The sequence below is a fragment of the Protomyctophum parallelum genome, assembly GCF_964188405.1.
Source record: "Protomyctophum parallelum genome assembly, chromosome: 7".
NCBI lineage: Eukaryota > Metazoa > Chordata > Actinopteri > Myctophiformes > Myctophidae > Protomyctophum > Protomyctophum parallelum.
This window is the reverse complement of record NC_139705.1, coordinates 45,214,492-45,234,171: the sequence shown is the minus strand read 5'-3', so window position 1 is coordinate 45,234,171 and position 19,680 is coordinate 45,214,492. Positions and strand designations below refer to the sequence as shown.

The following is a 19,680-nucleotide window of genomic DNA, read 5'->3' as shown; positions in this document are numbered from 1 at the left end:
TAGCCTTTTGCCCAAAGTCATTCTGCAAGAATCTCTAAGAAGTGTTAAATAATGAGTGAAATGACAGAATGCAGATTGAGTGTCACTGATAAGGAGACTCAGTGGAACTGGTCGCAGATCAGATGGATCCGCATGTGCGTTCCTGTTGCCTCATTTCCTGACTCTGCCCAGAGAGAGAGAGAGAGAGAGAGAGAGAGCAGAGGAGATACAGGGACACAGCGCTATGAACTGGAGGAGGTGGGGGGAGAGAGAGAGAGAGAGAGAGACTGAAGAAGGGGAGGCTGGTTCCTGATACCAAGACACGGAAAAGCAGGGGAGGAGGGGGAGAGAGAGAGAGAGAGAGAGAGAGAGAGAGAGAGAGAGAGAGAGAGAGAGAGAGCGAAAAAAAGAGAAGCCTGGCGGAGAGGCGCGAGAGGAGAGTGGGAGAGAGAAAGCAGGGGAATATAACACTTAAAAAGAGAGAAAGGGAGAAAAAAGGCGTCAGAAGAAGAAGAAGAAGAAGGGGCAGAAAAAGAATAGTATTGTGTTCACATACATATACATAGATACCCCCGTTCCTTTTCCTAGTCTCTCTCTCTCTCTCTCTCTCTCTCTCTCTCACGCTGTCACACGGCAGATTGGAGTCCAAAGAGAACCGTCACAGCAGCAGCACAGCACCGCGTCTACCCCAGACCCCATGGGGTAACAGGTATGTCTCACTTCCGTTCATTCTCCCACGATCTATCTATCTATATCTGCCCCCACGCATGGGTTTTTATAAGATATATATCCTCAAATGAAAGGCTGTCATCATGTACGTGTCTTTATATGGTATTAACAATGATTGAGCTGGCATGTCAACAATTAGTTTTCTTTATTCACGTAGAGAGGAGCCGTGTCTATATAGCCTCTCATGTTGTAGTTCGCGTGTTAAAGACGCACACAGGTTGAGGGAAACGCGAAACAATGAAACTCTACAGTCGTCGTATTACTTGAAGCCAGCCATGAAGCGATTTGTGTTGTATTTATTGTACATGTGATTTATATATCCATGATGTTTTGGGCGGACGAGACAAGTGTATATTTTGACAGCTATGCCCTCCAAGCGACTGTCTGAAAGTCCGCCCGCCTATACCTGAGTCTAGTGTGATACGTGACGGTGACGGACGGACATCTGGTGGCTCGAATTCTCTTGTTGATATTTTTCTGGACATGCCCTGTATCATTATTTGGTCTATTATTAGTATCATTGTGTTTCGGCCATTCGGGTTGGTTTATTTGTGCGCTGCTTTGCATGTGAAATAATTAACAGAGAGGGGGTTTATTATGAAAAGGCAAGAAGACAAGCTCCCCATATAAGGGCTATAGCCTATGGGTAGCATTATTATTGGATATATTATAAACACGTCAGGTAGCCAGCTCTGTGATGTCTCTAGAAAGACTATTATGTTGGATATCATGTCTGTCTGGACCGTGGCCGTGGGGGTCTCGCTCTCGCACCTTGATTTTAAAGCGATTTGATTGAAACTAAGAGATGAAATCCTGAAAGTTTGTGACGGAATTATAACCGTATATTGTATTGGGGGCTGGGCGACGGCTTCCGCGAAGCATGCATGATGCCCTGTTGCCTCAGTCCGCGGTTCCTCCACAGTCTTGGGGGGATTTGCTCGTTGAGACTGAAAGCCCCATGTCTTCCTTCACCTCCCCTCGGTTAACCTCCAAAAGGGGGATTTCTCCAGCTGGAATTTTTTTTTGCTGCGTCAACACCCACCCCTAGACTATAACCAGACTAGACAAGAGACTAGAGAGACTATGGGGGGATTTTGTTTTCAGACATTTGGTGCTCTTCTTCGATCTTGTCTTGTTGGGTAATTTTGTGGTAATTGTGCTGTTGAGGCAATAACAGCTGATAGTCATCTCTGCTGATCCCCCCCGTGCTGCTTTTCTTTATGGCTGCCCATGGCTGCTGGCTGCGCGGATGGGAGAGTTTCAAAGTGTGGCGTCAAGTGTTTTAGCTTTTTATTTTTTTCGGTCGTGGTGGTGGGTGATTGTGTGAGGCTGAAACGTGATGCGTTTCGTTGAGCGTCTCTATTCTGTGAGCGTGTTATTCAGTTATTATATGGATGGATGTAGCCTATTGCCTACACTATACAGTCAGTGTACTGAGTGAGTGTGTGTGTGTCTGCCCCCTGAAACTGGTCAGTTCCGTCTTCCTCCATTTTCTAAAGGGGAACAACCCCACTTTTATTGACGCTCTCTCTCGTGAGCTTTCAGTGCGCCTATATTAGAGCTCTCTACGCGCAAGGTGCGTCTGTTTGTAATTAACCTTATTTGCCCTAAAAACATATAGCGGCATAACCTTTTGCAGATTGATTGATTGATTGATTCACGTCACGTGTATATATTAGCCAATCCTCAGATGTGATAATAACATTTCTACATGTGAACCTTATACAATAAGAGCCCTATTTTATTTCATATTTTTTTAAAGTGCTTCCACTTTTCTTAGTTTCTATGTATGCTACAAACCTTAAGACTGGAAAGACTGACTGCATATAATTGGGATACATGGAGCATCTAGGATTTGTCCAAAAGTGCATGAAATAGTCAATGAGGGTTTTTTTTGGTCCTATTTGCTTTGAATTAAAGGGTCAGACAAACTTGATACTTTTAAGACCTTGAAAGTAAATTTTTATTTTATTATGCCATTACTTTATCTCTCTCCCTGTGCGTGCGTGCGTGCGCGCGCGTGTGTGTGTGTGTGCGAGCGTGTGTCCCTCTCTCTCTCTCTCTCTGTGTGTGTGTGACTGTGTGTTAGGTGCAGTAGTGTCTGTGTGTCCATGTGTGCGCTCCTCCTGCCTTGCACACAGCGGTGTTGTGACTGGCAGGACGAGGCTTTAGATGGTGTCAAAGCCACCAACTAACATTCACACACGAGCGGAGTCACATCCAGAGACAGGGGGCTGACAGCAGCTGCCATCTTGGCGTGGATCGGTGTCTCAGAATGCTTTTGAGTCTTGTCGCCTTCGGCCTCCCACTGTCCCCCTGCTGAGCTCGCTTCCCTCAGGTGTGGCTGTGTAGTGTCAATATTAGGCTAGGGGACAGCAGTGGTGTATAACTGTATGCTGTCGCTGTCTGTTGGGCAGAAACCTCTTATCTAAATCCATATTTTAACTGTTTCCCTCCCCCCCCCGTAAATTAGTGCCCTATACTTGATCATGCTATACGGTATCACACACAAAAGCATCAAAAGTAACAGATCCACAAGCTCTTTAAACGCTGCGTGAAGCGACGCGCTTTGAACTTGTCGATCTTGAATCCTGGAAAGTCACAGTTTCGGACATGTGAAGTTTCCACCCGACAGAGACGATATGTATATGTATGTGTCAGTGCATGTCCGTGTGTGTTTGTGCACTCTGAGAGTGTACAAACCAAATGCACCCGTATTCGGTTCCACTTGTATATTCCCAGAGTTAAATTAACACTCTGTGTGTGTGTGTGTGCGTGCGTGCGTGCATGCATGCGTGTGTGCATATGTGTGTGCGTGTGTGCGTCGTGGGGGTAAAACGATTTAAACCCCTCCTGCCACCAATGTGAAACCTGGACCAATAACAGCCAGAAGATGCAGTCTTACTTTAACTGTGAACATGGTAAAGACAAGAGTCCATTATTTACACTTTCAGAGATAAACTAAAAGGCACAATGAACGGACAAAAGACAGAATAAAACTAAACTAAACTAAATGGTTTAGTAAGAGGACGGGATTTTTAGAAAATTGAGAGATGATGTGGGTGATGAAATGACTGTTTACCTCTTGAGAGGTGAGCTTCTAGTGGGGTTTGAAAACCCATGATACTTGCTGCCTCTTTGTGTGTGTGTGTGTGTGTGTGTGTGTGTGTGTGTGTGTGTGCAGAGCGTACAGTATATGCGTGCGTGTTTGTGTGTTAGCTTGCTTGTACGTGTGTGGGTGGAGCTTGTGCGTACTCCCAGGTTGTGGGATGAACTGTGTGGTAACGGGTTAGCTGGCTCTATAGCTACTAGAACCCAGGGGAAGAGCGGTGCTCGCTGCCCCCTCACATGTGTGTGTGTGTGTGTGTGTGTGTGTGTGTGTGTCTGTGTGTGTGTGTGTGTTGACAACTTGACAGTAAGCCATGCAGCCCTCCACTCTATCTTACTGTATATTCTTCACAAATAGAGAAAAGAGGGCAAATGCTCCATAAAGACCCAATTATTCTTTCCTAGAACCCTAGTATATCTACCTTTCTCTCACCCCCGCTTTCTCCCCCCTCCCCCCCCCTCTCTCTCTCTCTCTCTCTCTCTCTCTCTCGTTCCATCTCTCCATCCTTCTGTCCCTCTCTCCATCTCTCCGTCCTCCTCCCTCTCTCCATCTCTCCGTCCTCCTCTCTCTCTCCATCTCCCCATCCTCCTCTCTCTCTCTCCATCTCCCCGTCCTCTCTCTCCATCCTTCTCTCCCTCTCTCCATCTCTCCATCCTTCTCTCCCTCTCTCCATCTCCCCGTCCTCCTCTCTCTCTCTCCATCTCTCCATCCTCCTCTCTCTCTCCATCTCCCCGTCCTCCTCTCTCTCTCCATCTCTCCATCCTCCTCTCTCTCTCTATCTCTCTCTCTCTCTCTCTCTCTCTCTCTCTCTCTCTCTCTCTCTCTCTCTCTCTCTCTCTTTCTATCGCCCTCTCTCCATCCCTCTCTGCCAGTCTCTCTGTATCTCGGATCCCTTTGGAGCTCACTTGTTAATGGGAACACCTGTTTGGCTAACGCACTGCAAAATGAACCGTTTAGACTTGCATGTGTTGACACATCTCCCATTACACGCCACGTCTCCGGAATTATCTGACAACTCACTCTCTCTCTCCCTCTCTCTCTCTCTCTCTCTCACTCTCTCTCTCTCTCTCTCTCTCTCTTTCCTTAATATCTGTGAATATTATTATTCTCACGTTTGATTCGTGTCGTGACAGTTCGCCACACATTAAACCAACAACCTCAACAGCCCCAACACACACACACACACACACACACACACACACACACACACACACACACACACACACACACACACACACACACACACACACACACACACACACACACACACACACACACACACAGACACACACAAAACACCCCCATCCAGTTAATGACTCTGAGGCTTTTTTAGCTTAGCTGCTTCTATTCAGTTCATTGTGCAATGCAGAATACAGGTGTTCTTAATCCCCCTGGGTTGAGTTGTTAGGTGGGGGGATGTGTGTGGGTGTGTGTGTGTGTGGGTGTGCGTGTGTGCGTGCGTGCGTGTGCGTGCGTGCTGTCCCCCGAACTGATGTGATTGTCTTTTCGTAGCTGAGAGGACAGGTGACTTCAACTTAAGCAACCCCCATGCATGAAAACACACACACACACACACACACACACACACACACACACACACACACACACACACACACACACACACACACACACACACACACACACACACACACACACACACACACACAATGAAATATTAACATCCACCTGTGTGTGTGTGTGTGTGTGTGTGTGTGTGTGTGTGTGTGTGTGTGTGTGTGTCTTTTCTAAATGAGAAGATGCTGCTGTGATATTGCTATAAGATTGTCCCAACTATCTTCTCCGGGTTATTCTTCGTATTCTCGTCAAATTATCTTCATATAAACAAGTAACAATATGCATATAGCTCTTTCTTTAGGTGTTTGTTTGTTCTTGCTGTGTGTTGGGAGAGAATATGGATTGGTTAAATTTGGTTTATTTGGACTGTTTATTTGGGTTTAAACTAAAGAGTGGTCACTTTTAAGATCTCATTATAGGGCTTTTGCCTGCTGTCAAAATTTGCAAACCGTTGGGAGATTTCGTGAATCTGAACTGTTATTCTTCAAAAAGAAGAACGAGGAAGAAAACTGCTAGTGCAGGCAATCATATGCCCTATTACTACCAGACATCTTCTGGGCCAGACTTACGACTCTCCTTTCCCTTTTTTTGTCCATTTTGCAGTAAGTGGTTCATTTTATACAGAGGTTTAATGTGAAAAAAATCCTTACATGGGCAGCTTCAGACTAAACAATGTTTTTTTTGGTCCCCCTCTTTTTTTTCTTTCAATTCTTTAAAAAACCTAGTTTTTATCCCAATTTAGTTGTTCAGCCAATTCCCACTATACCAAGTCCCCATGTATGTCTCTTCTCGCTGCTGACCCCTACTGGTTGGTCTTAGGGAACGTGTATGCGAGTACGTTTCTCCTCCAATACCCGTAGTAACCGAAACGCTCGCCCCAAAGCACACTTACACCCATTTTGTATGCGGATGGCTCGCCCCCAGCGTTTCTTGTATACGTTTTACTGAGGTTAAGGTTATTAATACGTTTAGGGTTATAGGCATCATTTCACAAGGTTAAATATGAAGTGCCATGATTTCTTAAGATTTTTTTTTTTTTGCGGCTTACGCCTTTTATTGATTTTTTAAGGGACAGATAGTAGGCTGACAGGAAACGGGAGAGAGATGGGGGGATGACATGCGGTAAAGGCCGTGTCGGGTCCGGGAGTCGAACCCGCGGCACACCGCGACTGGATCACCAGTCCGGTGCCCAGACCGTTACGCTACGGCCTGGGCCAGTGCCATGATTTCTTTCCCACCCTAAAACAGTGTACAGTATTTGTAATGTCATTTTTATGTGGACACGCCGTCCAGGTCATTAAGTATGCCTGGTTTGCTGGGTGGTGATAGGTGGTGAATCCACCTGAACTATAGCCACACCCACACCTGTGGTTGTATGATGAAGGGGGAGGGGTTAGGGGAGGGGATGATATTGTGATGTCACTATATCACTGTTTCTTTCATTGGCATCGTTTGTGTACGTGCCAATGAAGGTTTCAGCCTCCAGGAACAAACTGCACAACAACCACACCAATGTAACCTCACCAACATTGTGATATTTGATTTTGTCCATATCGCCCCCTGGCCCTGTTTTCAAATTCTGTTTGCATAATTATCTCCCGTTTCGTTCCAATGGCTTTGAAACTGTATAGCCCTAGCCTAACCATAAATGATTTTAAGGGTATTTCCCCAGGCAAACATGCATGCCCTTACACAGACCAAGGGGAAATAACAAATTCATTCTTAATTTTTTTTTCCAGAGAAATGAAAAATGATATATATATATACATATGACAAGCAATGTCAAGAATGTGTTAAAAATATAATTACTGACGTTTATACGAACCCAATGACCCAACAAGGGACAATAAACCCTATATACTGCTGCAGTCCCACAGGGGTCTATGCTAGGCTCTTTCCTTTTTTTCCCCTCTACACCAAATCCTTTTGAAGAAAATAAAGGTGTGCACTAGACTTGAGACACTATATATGGCTTTGGGCTTTCCTAGACCTTACTCGACACACATTATAGTTGTCTCTGACACAGCAAATAATGATGTCTTTGTGATTGTAAAATAATTTACTTATGTCCACAATCATTTGTTTGCTTTTAAATATCACCAACGTTGACCTAATTTGCCTAAATATTGACACTGAATTCCCAGAAGTATGCTTTGTACCGTAAGGTTAGTTATCTGTCAGCCCATACTGTGTAATTATGTGGCAGAGCTGGCCTCTCGGAGCAAACTCATGTCAGCCAATGGGGGAAAAAACTACAAACTCATGTCAGCCAATGGGGGGAAAAAACTACAAACTCATGTCAGCTAATGGGTGAAAAAACTACAACATGCAAACCAACTACTGAACACACACACGCACACACGTGCACACACACAAGCGCACACACACAGCGGCTGTGGCTCAGGAGGTAGAGCAGGTCGTCCAATGATCCCTGGGTCGGCGGTTCGAATCCCAGCTCCTCCTGTCCACATGTCGACGTGTCCTTGCTCTTGGGCAAGACACTGAACCCCACATTGCCTCCAATGAGTCGGTTGGTGTGAGCTCACCACCATTGGTGTGTGAATGTGGGAAGTGAGGACGCTGGCGTCGCCTGTTCGCCACTTCACCTCCCAATGTGTGAATGAATGAACCATTGTAAAGCGCTTTGAGCATTTGGAAAAGCACTAAAAAAATGCAATTTATTATTATTCATTACACACACACTTGTATTATTTTCTTAGGCGGCTAAGAAAATAATAAATAGGTGGAAAATGAAGACGTCACAATTTCTAAGTGACAACTTAGAAATGGACAACTTTGTCCTTATCTGAAAGGACTCACCTCGATTTATCACCTTTTTGAGACCAAATGAAACACTTTAATTAGGTAGTACTTGATCATCATGGATGGTTTTCGATTTTAGGACGGGGGATTCTTCACAAAATCCTTCCTTTGGTGTTTGTTTGTATAAACAACATAGAAGAAAGTCTGGATTCTAATTGCCCTTGAATCCCGCTTCGTTTTCAGGTATGAGCAAACAAATATGTTTTGAGGCTTAGCATCCATTAGTGCAAATATATTCCTGCACGCAGCAGCGCTGAAAGCACAGTTATGTGTATATGTGTTTGTAGTTATTATGCCAGCGAGCGAGAGTTTGTCTTTTATTCCCACATTTGATGCTGAAATTCAGCGCCTTCTTTGAGCAAATACATCTTTAGAAACAGTCAACTAGCCCCGGGCTTTCGACTGGCGTGAGATTAGCATATCAAAGCTGCAGGTGAGTGAGAGACAGGGAGGTACGAGAGGCAGAGGGAAAGGAAGTGACAGAGAGAGAGAGAGAGAGAGGAGAGGATTTCATTATTTATTTCTTTGACATTTTTGGGGGGGTGGGGGGTCTTGGATAAAAAAAGACGTCCCCAATGAAAGTGTTCCAGAACATTGTTATTGCGTTGCGTTTTCACGCAGCACGGTTTAGTCTGAGGTTGTCAATGCTGTCTGTCTCACTCTAAACTGATCCTCACACACACACACACACACACACACACACACACACACACACAGAGCAAGGTTTGGGGAAAACCCAAGTAAAAAACTAACACCTTTCTCGACCCAACACCACCCAAACACGAGCTCCGTCCAACCTTGTATTGACCACTCTGGAACCACAGAAGCGCGGTCTGAAGGCAGAATATAGATTCGTCCCAGTCCCTGCTTCTTGTACCAACATTGTGTCTGACCTGTGAGCCTCTGGCAACATTAGGATTACTGTTTAACATCATTAACTGAAGCATAAAACCCTCTCCCCTGGACACACATTCCTCTTGTTTTTTGTCTATAAGCATTGGCCCCGATCCCTAACAGTGTACATGGAACTGATGATAACACCCCTAATGGACAGAGTTTTCTTTGGATAATTGTAAAGAGTGTGTGTGTGTGTGTGTGTGTGTGTGTGCGTGTGTGCGTGTGCGCGTGCGAGAGAGAGAGAGACCAGGCGCGCGCATGCATCTGTATTGCTAACGAAACATTATCCTGGTTCGGTGCTTTTGGAGAGTTTCGTAATCCAGCCATGGGTTCAGGCTAGAGTGCTAAAGTGCTGCTAACAAGGCCTGTTTAACATTCTCTCCCCTGCTCAACATACAATTATTCCACTTCGCTGCCATTAACATGTACAGTAGGCCCGGGCTTTTAATTGGACTGATATGACTAATGCCAGATCAACTTGGATTCGCTAATTAGTTTTTGCTTTAAAAGTGCCATCATGGCCATGAAATATTCATTGATTTGAGGTGGAGCGTGGACTTGTGGGTGGGTGGGTGGGTGGGCTGTTTGGTGGGGATATTATTATTATGGGTGGACGGACGGCCGAGGGCCGCTAGACAGTGCGAGGTGGAACCAACCTGTTACGGGTCGGTTATTCAAATACTTTTGGTGTGGTGTTAGTTTTTCATGATAATTTTTTAGACACCCACGCACACACACACACACACACACACACACACACACACACACCAACCCTTGTCCTCCCCGTTCCATCCAACCCCCGCCGCCGCCTCTTCTTCTCTCACTCGCCTCGTCCTCTGCCCTTCACCCCCCCCCCCCCACACACACACTTCCATTACCACATCTATTCTCTTCACTTTATCTCCTCCTCCTCTCTCTCTCTCTCTCTCTCTCTCCCTTCACTCCTCACCTTTCTCCTTGATTCTACTTTGCCTTGTTTTCCCCACCCCCTGCCCTCACCGTGCCCCCTGTATCCCTCCCAGCTGCCTCTCCTCTCCTCTCCCCTCCTCCGCTCTTTTCTCTTCCAGGCCTCCCCCTCCCTCCCTCTCCTTCTTAATCTCCCACCTCCCCTCCTCCTCATCCTCTTCCTCCTCCCACACCACCCCCTCCTCTTGCTGTAAGTGGGCCAGGTGCCTCCTGTGGCCTCCCCTACTCTCATTTCTCATTTTTACCCTTCCCCTACTCCCTTTCTCATTCTTACCCTCTCCTCCCTGTTCCCTTTCTCATTTTTAATACCCCCCCCCCCTCCCTCCCACCACCACTCCCCCCCCCCCCCCCCCCCCCCAACCCCAGAAGTTTGTGTTTTAACCTCCACTTAATCAGTGCCGAGCGAGCGGACGGTAGTCCAATCTTCCTTCTCCGCAAACAAATGCATATCACCCCTTGGCTCTTATACTATAACTTTCTTCATAAATTAACTCCATACTTGATCATACAACAGCGTGGGCAACATATTGTAATTTGTACAGTACATATCGTCTCTGTCGGGTGCAAACCTCTATGTAAAAAACAAACTGTTACTTTCCAGGATAAAAAAAAAAGCTTTTGCTACTTTTTTTTTTCATTTGAATCCTGAAAAGTAACAGTTTTGGACATATGAGGTACTGTACAATATATTTTGTGGGTTGTTTTCGGCAAGCAATGCAGCCTTTGTTTCAACAGAGTATTAGGTCATAGCTGGTTTTCTAAGACTATACTGTGCTTTTACTTTATAAGTTATTTTGTGGTTTATATTGGAGATGAGCCTTTCGGCATCTGCAGTGAATTTCATAACCGTATTTGATCTTATTGTGTGTGTGTGTGTGTGTGTTTTGTTCCCCCCCCCCCATTACATTCCAGCTATTAACTGTTATTATCGTGTGTATATTGTATTGCTATTGTTAGCACAGTGTTGTGGAACATCGCTCGGCAACATTCCGCTATACTTCTGTCTGTAGGAGTGAGTGACAAATAAACGTTAACTTCTTCATTCTCTTGAAGTAAGCCTCCCACACTAGGTTCTTTATTCCAGCGCTTCAGGTTATAAGTAACACTAATGGTCAAGTGGAGAAGGGAGACATTGTTGGACATCAAAGACGGGACTGATTCTTTCTTAGCGTGTTACTGTGGCACTGGCTTCTACACACAATAACTCTTCCTGCTTCCGGGGCAGCTTTGAATACTTCCTTCACAGGTGTTACAGATGATACAGTTCCGTTTCATGGACCCCCCCCCCCCCCGTAACTCTGAGACTGTGCATTTGTACTCAGAGTTATGTCTGACCAAAGTATGCCTCCCCATTAGCAGCACCCGTCCCTGACTCTAGGTGCTGCCACACTATCTAAAGTACCGCGCACGTTCTCGGCTGCGCACAGCTTCTTTTTCCGGGTTTTTAGGCAGCTGGTGGATGGAAAAGAAGCTCCACTTCCGCGGACGACTTGCGCGACGGCCAGATTCCCTGAAACGGTCTCCTCCGCGTCAGTCGTCCGTGGAGGTGGAGCTTAATTTCCATCCACCAGCTGTCTTAAAAACCTGCGCAAAATCCTGAGCACAGCTTCTTCTGTCCGCGGGCGGCTGTGGGCCGTTTTGCGCTTAGGTTGTGGAAACGGTGTCTGTTTGACCAGAATGGAACAGAGCCTTCATTAGTATCATCGGTAACACCTGTGAAGAGAAGGACGGGGCCCATGAAGTTCTTTCTAATGGCGTCGTGTGTGCATAGATAGAGGCCATTGTAGTGACCCGGCGGTGCTGTCTCTTTGCTTTGCATGCTTCCGTTTTGGGGCCGACAGCAGGTTGAGGTGCGGAGAACGAAGGAGGCCCGTGAGGTCGCCAATGAAAACAGAAGCGAGTAGGTTCACATCCTCCTTTCAATTTGCTGCTGCTGGTGATCCCGCACTACACCACTCCTCCCATCCCCCCACCCTTTAGTCCTTTTACACACACACACACACACACACACACACACGCACACGCACACGCACACACACACACACGCTTACACGTATGCAAAAACTGTCATTGTTGCTGGGGTTTTGTTCTGTCACTCGTCCTGTCAATGAACCCTGCGAGTTGGCAACGCTCATCTTTCCCTCTCTTGTTTTCTGTCCTCCCGGTCATCCTCTTTCCACCCATTCTCTCTTTCTCCACCTTTATCTATATGGCTGGGCCTTTTCTCTTGCGCCCTTGTCCGTTTTGCTCCCCACCCCCACCCTCATAGTTGTTTTGGTGTGTGTGTGCGTGTGTGTGTGTGTGTGCATGTGCGTGTGCGTGTGTGTGTGTCATGGGAGGCTCCGCTAGCCTGACGAGTGGTGTTTTGGTCAGACACCTGACACCGTCGGCAATGTCTCACAATGTGGGAATGCACGACTTCTTCAAAATTAGCTTTCCATGGTGGGTGTCATTTCTTAGCGACGGTGGGCGCGATCACAGGAGTTTACATACACAGTGGTCCTTTTGTCTCTGTCTCTCCCACTCCCACTCTCTTCTTCCCTTATTTTTTGGCTATGGCATTTCTGTACATAACGTTCGTTGGTTGCTGTTCTTTCCATTGCTGTGAGAGAGAAAAATAAGTAAAAGAAAGTTGGCAGTTGGTTCCAAAAGGCAGTTAGGATGTGGCGGTCGTTCATGTTAGTCAACGGGTGACGGTCACAACGTGTCAAACCACGTTCAGGTTAACACATGGCGAGTGTCTGAAGGCGCGGCAGAGGGGATGACAGGTGAGGCATTTGTGTGGTAGACTATCTCGCTTCATCAATCAGTGAGTGTGGACATGCTGGCCTTAAGCCACATCACCCTCCATGTCTTCTTCAGTATACCACGTTCTTCTTTTCTTGTTAACAATCAGGATTCAAAGTATTGCAAAAAAATGTTTTAACGTGATAATGGTTTTAATGTTCTTTTGTAGTACCTGCTCACACTCGGCGTGGCTGTTCCATGAATAGCCTACGGGTGCATTGCGGAGAGACAAAGACAAAACAAAGGAATCTGATGGCCTCGCGCCTTCCATCGATTAGCGACAGGACACTTTAGGTTACACAAAATGGCTCCATTGTCTTTGCGGGAGCCATGGCTGATATTATAAGATAAAAGTCCATGATGAAACAGTAGCACATTGATTCCATGTTTTGACGGTTGGACGCCTGGGCTGATGTGTTGAATGCTTATTGAAAAAAGTCTGTGTCGAGGGAACAATAGAGCGACGTCCCCATGTGTTCTAAGCTGCTGTCCACTAAACAACAAATCAACAATACACTGCAAACTCTTACCACATTAACCTGAGTGGTTATAGGGGCCGTAACACCATTGGGTCAAATGCCTGGCAGTGAGCCTGATCCCCGCCGGTTCAATTCCTGAGACCATTTGCTGCAGGTCACTCCCCTACTCTCTCTCTCTCTCTCTCTCCATGTTTACTGTTTTTATCACATAAAGTCTTAAAAATACCATAAGGTTTCCAGATAGTTTGTAGATGAGCTATTTTCTCTAGTACTTTAGAGTACAGTTGACACTGGGGTTTTTACAGTGTCAATTTAAGGAAGCAACATTGGGCTTCCTGAAGCATCCTTCTCTGGCTGCACTGATGCTCTCTGTCCCCTCCCTCCCTTCCTCTCTCTCTCCCCTCCCTCCTGTCTCTCTCTCTCTCCTTCCATTCATCTTTCACCACTCCATCTGTACTCACCACCACTCTTTACTTCCATCTGTACTGCGCTTTCCTTTGTTCCCTTTTCTCCTTTTTTTAGACTTCATCTTCTCCGTCACTCTCTCTCTCCCCTCCCTTCTTCTCACTCTCTCTCCCTTCCTCCCTTCCTCTCTCTCTCTGAGCTACCACTCTCTCTCCCCTCCCTTCCTCCCTTCCTCCCTTCCTCTCTCTCCCCTCCCTTCTTCTCTCTCTCTCTCCCTTCCTCCCTTCCTCTCTCTCTGAGCTACCACTCTCTCTCCCCTCCCTTCCTCCCTTCCTCCCTTCCTCTCTCTCCCCTCCCTTCCTCCCTTTCTCTCTCTCTGAGCTACCATTCGCTCTCTTCCATCAGATTCTCTCTCCTCCGCCCTCCTCACCTACCCACCCCTCCCTCCCTCCTCACCTACCCCTCCCTCCCTCCCTCCATCCCTCCCTCCCTCCTCACCTACCCATCGCTCCCTCCCTCCCTCCCTCCTCCTCACCTATACCCATCCCTCCCTCCCTGTTTCTTACCCTTCACTGTCTCTCTCCCTCTTCTGACTCCAAAATGTGAGTCTATCTATATTTAGATACTCCTCTTCTCTCCTCCTCATTTCTCTACCTTTATCTCACCTTCTTTCCTCCCGGTCCCCCTCCTCGCCGTTGAAGGACGGCGTTGTAAAAACAAAAAAGCTGCCGGGGAGACTCATCAACGGAAGTACAGACAGGAGCTGCTTTGTTTTGTTCTTGTTTTCTGATCAGCTTGATGAGTGACAACGCAGCCTCTGGGCTGTTATATATACAACTGTGTCATTATAAACACTGTCTATGGAAATTAGCCAATTCCTGTGCTGTCTGTGCTGTTGCAGTCGCATGCTATAGCGTCCATCTCCATCCACAGTAATCCATCTTCCTCCTAATGTTCCATGTTAACCACTTGAAACCCTGTATCAGGTGTCTCCAACAGGGGTCGTCAATATGTCCGCACATGTGTCACAAATGTGTCCGTGGCAAAGACCCTTACCCCTTATCCCTAAACCCAATATGTCCATGCACACATGGACAACTGTGTCCGTGGCAAAAACTTAAGTCCTATATCTTGCCCTTACCCCTTATCCCTAAACTTATTTGCCATTTTTTTACTATTTTAAAACATTTTAAAATAGTACAAATAGCCGATCTACAAGCTAACAACGTGTCGATGTAGATTGGCTAATTTAACTATTTTTAAATGGAACCCTAGCATCCCTATTCTGAGGAGTACCGTAGCCAAAAAATCACACCCGTGTGAAGTAAGTGGTGCAACTCTGTGTGGGGGTCCCCGGGGGGGGGGGGGGTTCCAGACCCACAGGAACGCACCCAGGGTGCCGGCCCGATTCCGGCGAGCCGCCCCGCGTCCGAAACGGTTGAGAAATGACAGAGTTACAACCATGCTGTTTTCCTGCTCACACATACCCAGCCAGCCAGGCAGGGACCCACACACATACTCACTTAAGGAAGTGGTTTGCACCACTTAAAAATAGCAGATCTACAAGCCAATCTACAGAGCTTGCAGTTTGGTTTGGTGTAGACTAGGGAAATAAGAGCAGACAAAGTACAAAGTGAACGGTACTGAGGCTTTAAGTGGTGGTACATATAAACAAGTCTATGAACATTTTAAATCTATATCTCAGCTCAGGGGTCCTTGGCCTGAAGACCCCTGCCCTAGATGCTCTGCTGGCTGCATGCTGTCCCCAGGTGCTATATTATTTGTGACACACATACAGGTATTTTGTATTGTCTTGGAGGTGCAAACAACATTTCTTTCTGTCCTAGCACAGAACTATGGTTAAGGATCATATTGCAGGGACCTGCTGCAACATGGAAAAGGAAGACGGGACATCCAGATATTCATTTGTCAAACTCTCTCCCAAGCCAGAAAAAGAGGCTAAATCAATGCAAGAAGCACCTTTTGTTTGCGCCTCCCAACAACACTCAAGTGACGTCGATTCCATTCCCTTAATTTGCACGTACTACGCGTGACGTCACTGTGGCTAAAAGAGTGCTCGACCGCAGGAATAGGGACACTTATAGGATTCAAGTGGGCATAAGGATAAAGGAAATACTGTATTACACACTGTGGGTGTTTTCGTATACCTGCATCCCTGCCCTCAGAGTTAGTGTTTGCGAATCAGATTAGTCGAAGTCTGTTTTACTATTTGCCGTGATGGTGGGGGGGGCGGCGAGCAGGGCGTCGCCACGTTGGAACCCGTGAGTGAGTACACACTTAGGCTGTGGCTTTTTAACACTCCCCTCCGTGTGAGCTCATTGGTAGCTGTGGCCCAGTGCGGATTTGAGAAAGATGCCTCTGTTTGCTTGTCTGACAGAGTGTCAGTCACGCCAAGTTACCCTTAGACACACACACACCAACGCACGCACGCACACACACACACACACACACACACACACACACACACCTCGGCACCACACAGAGTGACTGGCCGCCAACAGTGACTCACCATCAACAGACTACACACACACACACACACACACACACACACACACACACACACACACACACACAGAGAGGGAGAGAAAAACACGCTCTTCTTTTAACAAACAACAATTAGCCTTCAGTCTGCAGTGGTTTCTCCGTTAAGCCCAAAACCAACAGGACCTGCTGCATGTTGACTTCCTGGAGAAAATGTCATATCATCTTCCTGCTCCTCTGCACAGTTCTGTGTCCTGTATTTGTGAAGTTTCTTTATGTGTGTGTGTGTGTGTGTGCGTGTGTGTGTGTGTGTGTGTGTGTGTGTGTGTGTGTGTGTGTGGTGTGTGTGTGTGTGTGTGTGTGTGTGTGTGTGTGTGTGTGTGTGTGTGTGCATGTGTGTGTGTGTGTGTGTGTGTGTGTGTGTGTGTGGTTGCCAACTACCGTCCTGAAATTCAAATAAGGGACACCTGTCCGAAAAAGATATCACTGTATATATCATGTATATTTTGTATATTAATTAGAACCACTTGAACCCCATCATCCATATTCTGGGGGTGAACATTTGCCAAAAGCTTGATTTATTTTTTTAATTGTTTTGTTTTGAGATTTTGGTATACAAAAAGAAGACTTGCACCTCTGTTTCACTAAGACTGAGGGTTTAGTGGTTAAAAATGATGCGTGTGTGTGTTTGTGTGTGTGCATATACATGTGTGTGTGTGTGTGTGTGTGTGTGTGTGTGCATGTACATGTACATGTGCATGTACATGTACATGTACATGTACATGTACGTGTGTGCGTGTGTGTGCACTCGTATTAGTGGTAGCGGTGGTGACTGTGTTTGCTCTCGCAGCGTGGTACAGTCAGCATGTGTACATTGTGTAGCAGAGACTGGTGTACAGTCAGCATGTGTACATTGTGTAGCAGAGACTGGTGTACAGTCAGCATGTGTACAGTGTGTAACAGAGACTGGGTGTACAGTCAGCATGTGTACAGTGTGTAACAGAGAATGGTGTACAGTCAGCATGTGTACAGTGTGTAACAGAGAATGGTGTACAGTCTTGTGAGGAATTCTACTATAGTTGTGCGTATGTTTTGCCCATAAGTATAGTAATACAAGTACGTACACCCACACACACACACACACACACACACACACACACACACACACACACACACACACACACACACACACACACACACACACACACACACACACACACACACACACACACTCAACACACACACACACACACACACACACACACACACACACTCAACACACACACACACACACACACACACACACACACACTGGCAGAGCACACTTGATGACGCTGTAAAAATGTGAGTTATGAACCAATCCATTGTTTTTATGTTATGTCAGTATGATCGTAGATGCTATGCTGCTGTTGCTTTTCAAATCAAAACTATCTTTGATACCGATTGGAAAAGTCTGGGTTATAAAAAAAAGAAAAGGACGCACAGACTGTGAGAGTAGCAGGTAACATACAAGGGAGAAACTTCTCCAACTACAACTTTCACTTGTAGTTGAGTAATATTTCACCAGTCCAGGAGTATCTACACTACGATCTAAAAGCTATAGATCAGCTATTTTCACTTCTTAATTATATTATGTAAGAGACATATTTGCTTCATGGTGAACTGTTAACTGTTGTTCTAGGTCTCTTTACACACAGGATAATGAACGGAACTGGCGAGTATTTCGCATTAAGTCTTTTTTATTTAGAGTAGCTAATTACATTCTGCACCTTTTCTCTCACACAGCCAGTCTAGTTTGTTGTTGCCATTAACCCTCCCCAGACATCTCTGTGTTTCTGTGTTGCCACTGCTGTTCTGAGGAGCCCCCACTGGGAGGACGCAGTGCCCCCCCCGCCCTACTCCTCCCGCTCAAAACACCCTCCCCCCCTCACGTTGACAGGCCGAAGGAGTACGTGCACTCTCCCCACCATGCAGTTATACCCGCCCCCGAACACAGCCCAATGTGTTCTAGATGTTCGGGCCAAACCGGACACCACAGTGGTTTAGAACCCCTATAGACTCCACTGTGGTGGACACTAGGTATACTGTGCTAATACCCCTGCAGCGCCACCCGAGTGAGCGCCGATTGGACTTACTTAATATGTAGTGCATGAATTATGCAGCCTATTCCCACAGCACTGCAGGATGTGCGACATTTGAATGACACCTTGTACATCAGAGGACAGCTCTTCAGGGTCCGTCCCCCCCCCCCCCCCCCTCCTGCTTAGACGGCCTGCAGACCAGACCAGGCCGCATAGCCCTCTCTCTCTACGTGAAACAGCAACCATGGTCTCAAACAAAAGAGCGCTGGGCTTATCTGTCGCTTCCACTGACCTCTTCCTCCCTGTTGCTCCCCTGTTGTGTTTTTATGTGTATCCCCCCCCCCCCTCTCTCTCTCCACCACTCATATCCGTATGCTTTCCTCCCTCAATTTCATTCCTCTCTCGCCCTCCCTTGTCCTCTCACCTCACACTCCTCCTCCCCCTCTCTCTCTCTCTGCCCCCCCCCCCCCCCTCCGCCACTTTTTTTTCTGTTTTTTTTTAATCTCTCTCTCCTGGCTGCCACCTCATCCTCTTATGCCCGACCCACCCACCACCCCCCCTGCACCCTCTCCCTCATTTTGGGTTCCTCCGACAGTGGTAATGAGATGTTTCATTATTTGCATTTCACAGCTTTTAATAGAGAGAGAATTTAGGCTAAGCCCCGGGTCGTCAGTCAGGGAGTTACTGAGTTACCACGGGAGACATGGCAGGCTTATAGGGGCCGAGAGAGAGAGATAGCACAGAAACCACACACATGTGCACGACCACACACACACACACACACACACACACACACACACACACACACACACACACACACACACCCCGTCAGGGAACAAGAGGGAGAGAAAAGGGAGACAGGCAGAGTGACACGAAAAGAGTCTCAGACGGAGACATACAGACAGCCAGGTGATTTTGTCTTCACACGTCACCAACGGTGTGTTTTTCTTGTCAGCCCACTTTGGATGCTCGTCGTCATCATGTCCGGTACGTTATGCAGGGGACATCGCTGCTAGGGACTAGGGACTAGGGACTAGGGACTAGGTAGGGCTGGGATCCGAACCAGAGGAACCAGATCAGGGGACATCGCTGCTAGGGACTAGGGACTAGGGACTAGGGACTAGGGCTGGGATCCGAACCAGAGGAACCGGATCAGGGGACATCGCTGCTAGGGACTAGGGCTGGGATCAGGGGACATCGCTGCTAGGGACTATAGGTCTGGGATCAAGGGACATCGCTGCTAGGGACTAGGGCTGGGATCAGGGGACATCGCTGCTAGGGACTATAGGTCTGGGATCAAGGGACATCGCTGCTAGGGACTTAGGGCTGGGATCAGGGGACATCGCTG

General features: G+C 46.9%; 1 protein-coding gene across 2 annotated transcripts in view; it reads left to right on the top strand.

The window, feature by feature from the left end:
• Window positions 1-402: 402 nt before the first annotated feature.
• Window positions 403-19,680, top strand: part of zbtb46 (zinc finger and BTB domain containing 46) — a 98,771-nt gene continuing 79,493 nt past the window's right edge. For both annotated transcript variants that reach the window (XM_083769087.1, XM_083769086.1), the window contains exon 1: window positions 403-688. The gene's annotated coding sequence lies outside the window, so the exon portion shown is untranslated. The remainder of the gene's footprint in view (window positions 689-19,680) is intronic.